Consider the following 9,596-nt stretch of genomic DNA (forward strand, 5'->3'; position numbering starts at 1 on the left):
CAGGCCCCTCCCGGCCACACTCGCGGACACACTGGGTGCAGACCCCTCCCGGCCACACTCGCGGACACACTGGGTGCAGGCCCCTCCCGGCCACACTCACGGACACACGGGGTGCAGACCCCGGGGTAGGGGATGGGCAGTCTCTGACTGGACAGTGACACCCTTTGAGCCAAGGCTGGCGGGACCAGGGCCCATCCACTGCCGTGCACCACAGGGGAGCATCCACCACAGGCCCATCCACATGGATCCACAGGGCCACGTACTGCCCTGTGCCACGATCTGGAACCCGGGGGCCCCAGGCAGCATCAGGCCCGCTGTGTGCCCAAGGCTGGTGAGCAGGAGCCACTGGTCCAGAGGCAGTGAAGGGGCAGGAGGCAAGCTTCGTGCCGGGATGTGCAAGCCCAGCAGCTTGGAGTCCAGGTGTGGCCAGGGCAGCCCTGGAGAGACAGGAGGGCCTGGGCAGAGGCTGTTGGGAACAGGTCCATGCTGGGAGGGGAAAAGCCAGGGCACATTGAGACTCAGACAGCCCCTTGGGGTTGCTGTGACCCCTCCAGCCCAGCATGCCTGGGGGGATGCCTGATCCCTCAGCCACACCCCTGACGGGTCCAGGGAGGTGCTCACTGGTGCACCTCCCCCAGCCTCACAGGTGCTGGGAAAGGAGAGGCTGCTGTTGGAGACTCATGGCCACACGGAAGTGCTAACAGGTGCCCAGCCGGAGCGAGGGTCCCTGCGGTGGGAGGCAGAGGTGGGAGGGTACAGGGATGTCCCCCTTGTGTTCCCGGACCAAACGGAGGGTCGGGCTGCTGTTTCTCATGACCCAGTAACAAGATGCAAATACACTGGGAGGAGGAGTTTTTATTTCTGTAACCGGTCACAGGGGAAGGCCGGGAATTATCGCCAGACCAACTCAAAATGACAGTTTTCCAGCGCTGATACGCCTTCAAAGCTATATGTCTACAGGTAAGTGTGCATTCATCTAAACACGTAAGTGATTAACTTCCTCTAATCTATAACTAAGGTCTGAGTCCTGGAGACCTTCCTCTGGAGCCTCAGTAAATTAATTTAATCTAAATGGGTCCAGGTGCTGGGGGAATCACCCTCATCCTGTTTCCTGCTAAATCACAGAGGTCTGAGGAGTTCCTTCAGACCCCCAGTAACGTGTCTGTGGGGGCCTGGGGACTTTCTTCAGACCTCAGTAAAATGTGTTTAATCCTAAACGGGTCCTGTTAAGAATTCCTTCGTTATCGTGTCATGCTTTGAAGCCCCGGAGAGGCCTGGGCACAACTCTGGGTGGGCTTGTGTTACCTCCCAGCCTCTGTGTGACAGACCAGCTTTTAATCTTTCACTTCACTGCTCCGTGGGTGCTGAAACAGGTGTCGCGGGGGCCTGCACTTGTGAGACCTGGCCTGTCGCACCTGGGGTCCTTGTGTAGTCCCCAAAGTCACGCAGGGACGGGACCCACAGATGTGAGGCCACAGGGAGAGAGCCCAGGGGACATGAGGCCCGGTGAGCCTCCCGAAGCCCAGGGACCAGGGCGACCACGGCCCCAGGAGGACGCAGCGCTGGTGGGCACGCAGCCCCCAGCCCCGCCTCAGCTCCCGGAGTGGGGCGGATGTGCTGCCCAGGCTGGCCGGGAGCCCCTCCAGCCGCTGCCTTCAGTGATTTGGAAGTGTAGAAAATGGGATTATCCAGGAACAGATGTGCACAGCGGGGGTGAGATGGAAAGCCGGCCGCTGCCCCTGCCTTTGATTACCTCTGACGGCCTCGCTGTCCACGCCCGCCCCCCCAGCACCCGGCTAAATCCAGCCCCAGCCCCACCAGCCGTCGCCTCATTGAAATTGAATTGATACTTTGTGAACTTCATTTGTGAATAATGTGATCTGACAGGGACAAATGTGACGGGGAATTGTTTTCAAACCTCCTCCAAATGGAACTTATTATCGGGTAAATACAGATTCCTTTGTCTCGGGCAGCTCCTTCCACCCCTGCGCCCTCAGGCCTGAATATGTATCACCCTGGAGGTAATTGAATTGATGACGCTGAGGGTGGGGGCCGGGGTGGGGCCCTTCCCAGGCCGCAGATCCTCCGGCTGCAGCGTGGCCCGTGGAGGCCGCCCTGCCCCAGCACCCGCCTGGCCCTGGGTGGTGTCGGGCCTCAGATGTCTTACATATTAATTTCCCACTGCAGAACGTTGCCAAGCGCAGCTCAAACCCAGTTAGCTGGATTGATGAAGGTGGCAAAAGGATACGACACACGCTGATTCCACCTTTTCAGCTTCGATTAGCTCTGACCGGGAGTCTGTCCCGTCAGAGCTCCATTACACGGCCGCAGAGAACTGGGGAGGGCCGGCCGAAACAGGGCCGCCCCCGAGACAGGCAGGTGGTGCCCGGGGCATGGCAGAAGCCGCTGTGAGCCTCAGACGCACATCCTGGATGGACAAGTCCGTGCCTGTGGCTGCCCCTCCCTGTTCCTGCCTTTCCTGTGCGCAGGCCTGGGGAGGCACTCTCAGTGGTCAGACCCGGTGTGCGCCCTGTGGCACATCCCACAAGACCCCGGGGACTCCCTCTCCCTGCCAGGACACCTCCTTGGCTCAGGTTTGGGCGGGCCTGGGGGTCCCGGCCCCCCGACTTTCAGCCATGCAATACTGATGCTGGGGTCACAGAAAGCCCCTGTGTCTGCCCCAGTGGCTGCAAATGTCCCCCTGTTTAAGCCTCCAGAGGACAGCGTGAGGAAGGACAAGGACCTGCAGTTTACAGACGAGGAAACTCAGAGCTGGGGGGCTGTGGGTAGGGGCTGCAGGCCAGGGGAGGGGCTCGTGTGGCACCCGGCAGCCCTCACACCGCAGCCCCACCCTGCCTCCTCCTCACCAGCATCACCACGCCTGATGGAAGAGAAGGATGGAATGGTCTGCCCTGGCCACACACCTTGGAATGAAGGCCCCTGGAGCCAGTGACCAGCAGGTCCTGGGGCCCCGCCCCACCCTGGCTCTGAGAGCCTGTGTGTTCCCACAGTCCTGAAAACACCACTGACTTAAGGCCTTTCCTGGGGGCTTCCCATGCAGACAGCGGCTCTGTGAGCGTCTGTGTTCTCGGAAATGCTTCAGGTCCCTCCCTGGGGACACGGGGGTCTCTGGGCTTGCACTTCGGGGGCCGGGGCCTCCTGACTCAGCTCCCGGCTCAGGGATTCTCAGGCCTGATCCTGCTGTTCCGGCTCAGCCCCTAGCAGGCAAGAGCAGAATACAGAGCAGTGGCCACACCACACACCACCGCCTTGTGCCCCTCCGGACCCCATGTGGGCGCAGGCACAGGCAGACCGAGGGGGCAGTCCAGGACTGCCCAGCTCGGGGCCCTTGCCTCAGGAGAGGTGCCCTGAGACCTGGACACACCCAGGCTGCAGCCTCAGCTTACACCTCCGGCAAATCCACCGCAAAGCCACGGGCCCCAGGTGAGGTTCTGCAGCTGCCAGAGGACCCTGGAGGACCCTCCCTCTACCACCTCACTTCCTCCTGGCCTCACTGACTCCGTCACTGCATCTATTTTATTTTAGTTTTTACTGGAAGCAAAATTCACATAACCTACAAGCAGCCATCTTACACAGTACATACATGTGGTGCTCAGTATGTGTGCAATGCCAGGCACCCAACGCCAACGTGCAATCACACCTTCTCATCTTCACTCCAGTCAGAAACCCCTGCCTTCAGGGGCCACGCCCCCCACCTCCCCCACCTGCCTGCCCCACCTGCCTCCCTCACCTCCCCCACCTGCCTCCCCCACCTCCCCCTGCGGGCCACGCCTGCCTCCCCGCCCCACCCACCTCCCCCGGCCCAACACCCACCATTCCGCTTTCTGTCTCTGTGAATTTCCCCGTTCTGGACGAGTCATGTGGCCTTTGAGGACTGGCTTATTTCAGGGCTGAGCACAGGGTTCCCAGGTTCATCCACACAGTGGCGTTAGGGTGTCCTTCCTTTTTAAGGATTTTTTCCTGAAGAATGGGGAATATTTATACAGCATTCTTCCCGGCGTGGACATTCCCCTTCCTCCCCTGGCATAAACATTCCTCATCCTTGCTGGGTGGACACTCCGCCTTCTTCCTCATTCCTGTGGGCGGGGTGCTGCTTTGCCTGCCCCCCTGGGCGCTGTGGGCTGCAGGGACTGGCAGTGGCACCAGCTTCCCTTTCTCCTCAGGGCCTTTGGGAGACGTGCAGACACCCGGCCGTGGCTGAGTGGGGCAGCCTGGTGGCTGGAGCCCGTCCCCAGCTCCGAGCACCCGCACTCCCCCCATAGTCCCCCCGGGAGTCACCTCGAGGGCCTGCCAGGGCCAGAACCTCCAATGGGGATGGAGCCTCGGAGGTGCCCCTGGCTGTGCACTGCTGGGGCAGCTGGAGGGTCTGATGTGTGGCCCCGCGGCTCTGGGGGGACCTGAGGAAGCCCCTCCCGCCCCCCAGGCAGGAGCATCACCCCAGGGCAGCAAATTCCAAGGCTGTGGGTTTGTTTTATCTTACAAAACGGGAACCAATGGCTTAGGAAATTGCCAAGATAATAAAGATTTTTACATGGCCTTCACGCTCTGTACTCTGACTCGGTGGGGCCTCCGTGGGGGACCCAGGGACAGCTAGGCTTCCCGGAGCCAGCGCCTTCACTCTGACTCACGGATGCGGGAGCGGGGGCAGAGGGGGGACCACCTCTCTGACCTACAAGAGGAGACATGAACAGCAGCCACAAGAATGGACCGTTTGTCCCACCCAGCTCTACGGGGGTGGTGGAATCTGTCCTGAGCCCTGAGCAGGCCAGACCCCAAACCTTCCCGACTGGCCATCAGACAAGGAGGTGGGTGCTGACAGGCCCTGGGCTTCAGCCAGATGCCAGGCATAGGCCTGGGGGCCAGTCAGGCTGGAACAAGAGTAGGCTTTGGCAGGGGCGGGGGCCGCCTGGGGTGCCTTAGGGCTCGATTTGTTGGGGGGATCTCCTGGAGTGCTTTAGGACTCGATTTGTTTGGGGGGCATCTGAGGTGCCTTAGGGCTCGATTTGGTGGGGGTTGGGGGGTCGCCTGGGGTGCCTTAGGGCTCGATTTGGTTTGGTGCTTTGTCCCTGCAGCTTTAGAGGAGGAGGCAGGAATTCAGGGCGTGGCAAAGCCACTGGGTGAGCATCGAGGCAGCTCCAACCCAGGGCAGCCCCTCAGTGGGACGCCAGGGTGTGAGCCCCAGGGCCCGGAGGATCTCGGAGGTTTCATTGGCTGCTGACCTCCCGACCCCGAGGCCCCGTGCACAAGCCAGGGAGTGGCAGGCAGGGCCCCAGGAGCCTCAGGGTCGGCTTGCTGTCCTTACATGGCTGCAATTCCCATCTGGGGCCACTGGGGACAGCTGTGGGCCCAAGGTCACGGACCCAACCCTTTCTCCAGCCCTGAGCAGAGTTCAGGGCGCAGAACCTAAGGGGAGGTGAGAACACTCGTGTCCCCATCCCTGTGGGGTCTACAGGCATCATCATAAGCATGAAGAAGTGGGGGGACTTCGGATGGTGGGAGGGGCGGCTGGAGACCTGGGGTCCCAAGGGCCAGCTGCAGATGGTGGCATCCTTTTAGCTCTTTCTGCACAAAGGAGTCTGATAGGTGCTTGCAGGGGCTGGAGGGGCCAGCCCAGGTTGCCCTGACCAGACAAGCTGCTCCTGCCACTGCCAAGGGCCCCTTCACCAGCCCCCGGTGCCCCCACCCTGCCCCCGTGTCTCCAGCCCCCCCATGCCCCTGCCCTGCCCCCATGTCTCCATTCTGCTCAAGGCCCCAAAGGCAGAATGGACTGCTGAGACAAGGCTGAGGTGGGCGTCTGGGCAGCTGCAGCCCCCAGCCAGGAAGCACTGGAGGCACTGATGGGGACGGTGTCAGTGTGTCTGCCAAGGACGGTGGTGAGATCAGAGCGGAGCCAGGTGAGGAAGGGAGGGCTCAGGCCAGGCCAGCAGGGTCTTGGAGAGTGTGAGAAAAGGGGGAGGCGGGGGAGGCCCCACGGGGAGGCCCCACGAGGAGGCCCCACGGGGAGGCGGCAGAGGCTGGGGCTGGGCTTGCGGAGGGGAACGCTGCCGCCACTGGAGTCTAGAGGCCGAGCCGGGGGAACTGATGAGCGATGGCCGTGGGGGTGGCAGCCAGCGCCAGGGTGAGCAGACAAGAGACGGCATGGGTGGGGGGACCTGGGGCTCTGAGTGAGAGGGGATGTGGCTGAGTTCAGGCACCCCCACCTTCAAGGCTGGGGCCTGTCTTGGAGGCCGGGACTGGACCCGTTGGGCCAGGAGGTTTTCTGCAGAGTCATGTCTGCGCCCTGTGGCCTGGGGAGGGGCAAAGTGTGCCCATGGGGGTGGGCATCATGTTAAGGCAGCTTGCGGGTGGTCTCTGAGCAGAGCTGTCCTCCCGACCATCTGGGCTCCCACTTCCTGAGGACAGCCCTTCTCTGGGTGTTTTGGCTGGACCAGAAATGTCCGGCAGGCTAGGCCGATTTCCATCCACATCCAAGAGGGCAGGAGGCTGCGTGAATGGTCAGGCAGATGCATGGAAAGAGGGGCGGGTGGGAGTGGGGGGGCGGGTAGCAGGTGAGAGGATGAGTGAGCAGGTGGATGGTGGGCAGGTGGGTTGCAGATGGTCGGATGATGGATGGAAGGATGGATGGGTACACAGGCAGACGGATGGGGAGACGGCTAGCTGCATGGACGGGTGGTGGGTGACTGGATGGATGGGTGGGTGGGTGGGTGGATGGATACATGGAGGGATGTGTGAGTGGGTGGATGTATGGATGGGTGAGTCGGTGGATAGGTGGATGGTTGAGTGGGTGAGTGGATGGATGGGTGCGTGGTGGGTGAGAGGTGGGTGGGTGGTGGGGGGATTGATGGGTGGGTGGATGGGTGTGTGGTGGGTGGGTGGATGGGTGTGTGGGTAGATTCATGGGTAGGTGGGGGAGTGGATTGCTATGGGGAGCTCTCACTTCTTCTTGGGTGCACTGTTCCCCAGAGGGAGTCGTCTCAACCCCTCTGCTCCATCTCAGCTTGCAGCCCATCCCATCTACCCCCTCCTCTCTGGCCACCCCAGGACTCACTTGTCACTGGATGCCACACTGCAGCGCCTGTGGCCTGAGCAATGTGGACGGGCAGGAGCTGGCTCAGCCTGGCCTGGGCCCCCAGTCTTCAGGGCCTGACACCTTTTCCTTCCTCCCCTGGGCTGGAGCCATCCTGGCCCTTGTGGTAAGGCTGGGCCCAAGTCTGCCCCTAGAAGCAGAGCGAGTCTCTCCAGAAAGTCCTTGTGGGCAGTGCACGCAGTGAGACCTCACAGCCCCGCCGGCCCGCTTGACCGGGCAGTCACTGACATGCTGAGAAGCAGTCGCCCCTGCCCCATTGCCCCCAGGAAGAGCTGAGGCAAGAGCAGCAGGAAGAACTGGGTCCCTCTGTGGGGCCCACATTCCAGAACTGCACAACATTCGCTGCTGCGGTGAGTCTCCAGTCCCTGGTGCTTTGCTGACCGACCGCATCTGCGCTCATCTGGCAGTATGAGAATATGGCCTGTTTTCATTTCTACCTGGAAAGTGGACAGCCTGGGCCAGGAGGTAGGGCCGGGGCACTCTCCTGCCTTGTGGCTCCTGCCCTGGGGCTGCGTGTCCCTGAGGACATCCCCAGGGATGGTTCTCGGGGGCCACTACCACCGGGGCCCCCGCACCGCTGGTGGCCTGGCATCTCGGGTACAGGGCTGGCAGCTAACACAGGCCCCACTCCCTGCCACAGAGAGCCCACGAGGCCCAGCTCCCAGCAGGAACTGCTCCTTCACTGAAGCACTGAGTCCTAGGAATGGTTCGCTGAGGCCAGACCTGCAATGCTATTGTCATGTGGATATTCTGTCGGGACAGGAGATGACAGTTTTACCTCCTGTTCAATAAACATCCCCTGTGAGGGCCCTGCTGAGGGAGAGGCTGGCGGCCGTGGGCGGATTGGGGACTCACTGCGGGCTCGCGGCAACAGGACAGCGCCACCCGCCCCAGGCTCTCAGCTGGCATCAGGGTCTCCTGCTTTACGACACACTCGTCTCCAGGGACTGAGACCTCCTGCCCAAGGGCTCTGGATCCTGTGCAGACTTAGAAGCAGGTACAGGACCTGAGCGGGCCTGAGCCTCGGGCTCTAAAGGGTGAACAGTGCCTTCACGCCATCGTCTTCTAGAAAACTGCAGCGCTGCCATTCAGGACATTACCCGGCCCCCGCCTGATAGCCCGTGACTCTCCGGTTCATAACACAAAACCACACTTTTCATCAAGAAGCTCGCATTCTCCAGATAATTCAAGAATCCGCGGAGCAAATCCAGCACAGACTGTTTGCTTCCCAACACCCAGACACATGTGCCTGCAAATTCCTGATGTTATGAAGACCAGCCCTGGGGAGTGGATGGGAGGCGAGACACCGCCCCAGATAACCCCAGGGCACTGAGAGTCCACACCCGGCACCCAGACTCACAACCCAGGCAACCCCAAGGCACTGACAAACTGACAGCCCACAGCCCCGACAACCCTAGGCAACCCCAGTATGCTGACAACCACACCCCAGACAATTCCATACAACCCACACCACAGACAACGCCAGCATGCTGACAACCCACACCCCAGACAACCCTGGGGCACTGATAACCCACACCCCACACTACCCCAGCATACTGACAACCCACACCCCAGACAATCCCACACAACCCACACCCCAGACAACCCCAGCATGCTGGCAACCCACACCCCAGACAATCTCAGACAACCCCAGGGTGCTGACAACCCACCCCCCTGCTGCCCGCATGCTGACTGTGAAAGGGCCGCCGTTCACACGGCTCTGAGGGCTCTGATGCTCTGGGTTGGACCTGCACGGCGCTGGGTCACTGCAGGACTCGGGACAAGTGACTCTGTCTCAGTTCCCCTTGACCAGGACAGCATCCCCGTCACCCTGGGTTTCTGTGGCATCAGTAGCCAGTGGCCCACATTTTCTGAGGCCAGACACCAGCCTGGATGGCTGGAGTGAGTCACTTCCCTCATTTGCACGAGGTCTGGGCCACCCCATGGCCACCTGGCCCAGGTGTGGGCACGGAGGCGGGGCTGTGGGGTGGGCACCCGGGTGGTCGGCCACAGCTGGCAGTCAGCGGTCCTGAGCTCAGGGACTCGAGGTGCGGCATGAGGTCCTCCAGCCCCTGCACCAGCTTCCCCACTCAGACCCAGGCCACCAAAAACAACTGCCTCATCTCCTTCCAAAACAAACAGGAAACCCGTCCACACCTCTGTCGACCAAAAGAAGAGCTGCCAGAGTCCAGGGAAGCAACTTGCCCAGCTTGCCGGGAACTCGCCTGGGCGTGCATCAAATGCTCAGAGTTCCGGAAACACCATCTGTCCCGGGCAAACAGGCAGAGTGGGTGGCCCTCCCGGGATCCACATTCACACCAGGCCTGGGTAGAGGCCTTGGTCCTGGGGAGGAAGGCCGGCCAGAAGCCCGCACACCCTGCCGCCTGCACCCACGTGTGGACGCAGAGGCCTCAGGTGGTGAAACGCTGCTCCTGAAGGCATTTCTGGTTTTTCCATTTATAAAACAGAGTGAGGTTATAAATCAGAA

The sequence above is a fragment of the Cebus imitator genome, unplaced genomic scaffold (assembly GCF_001604975.1).
Source record: "Cebus imitator isolate Cc_AM_T3 unplaced genomic scaffold, Cebus_imitator-1.0 Scaffold117, whole genome shotgun sequence".
NCBI classification, from domain to species: Eukaryota; Metazoa; Chordata; class Mammalia; order Primates; family Cebidae; genus Cebus; species Cebus imitator.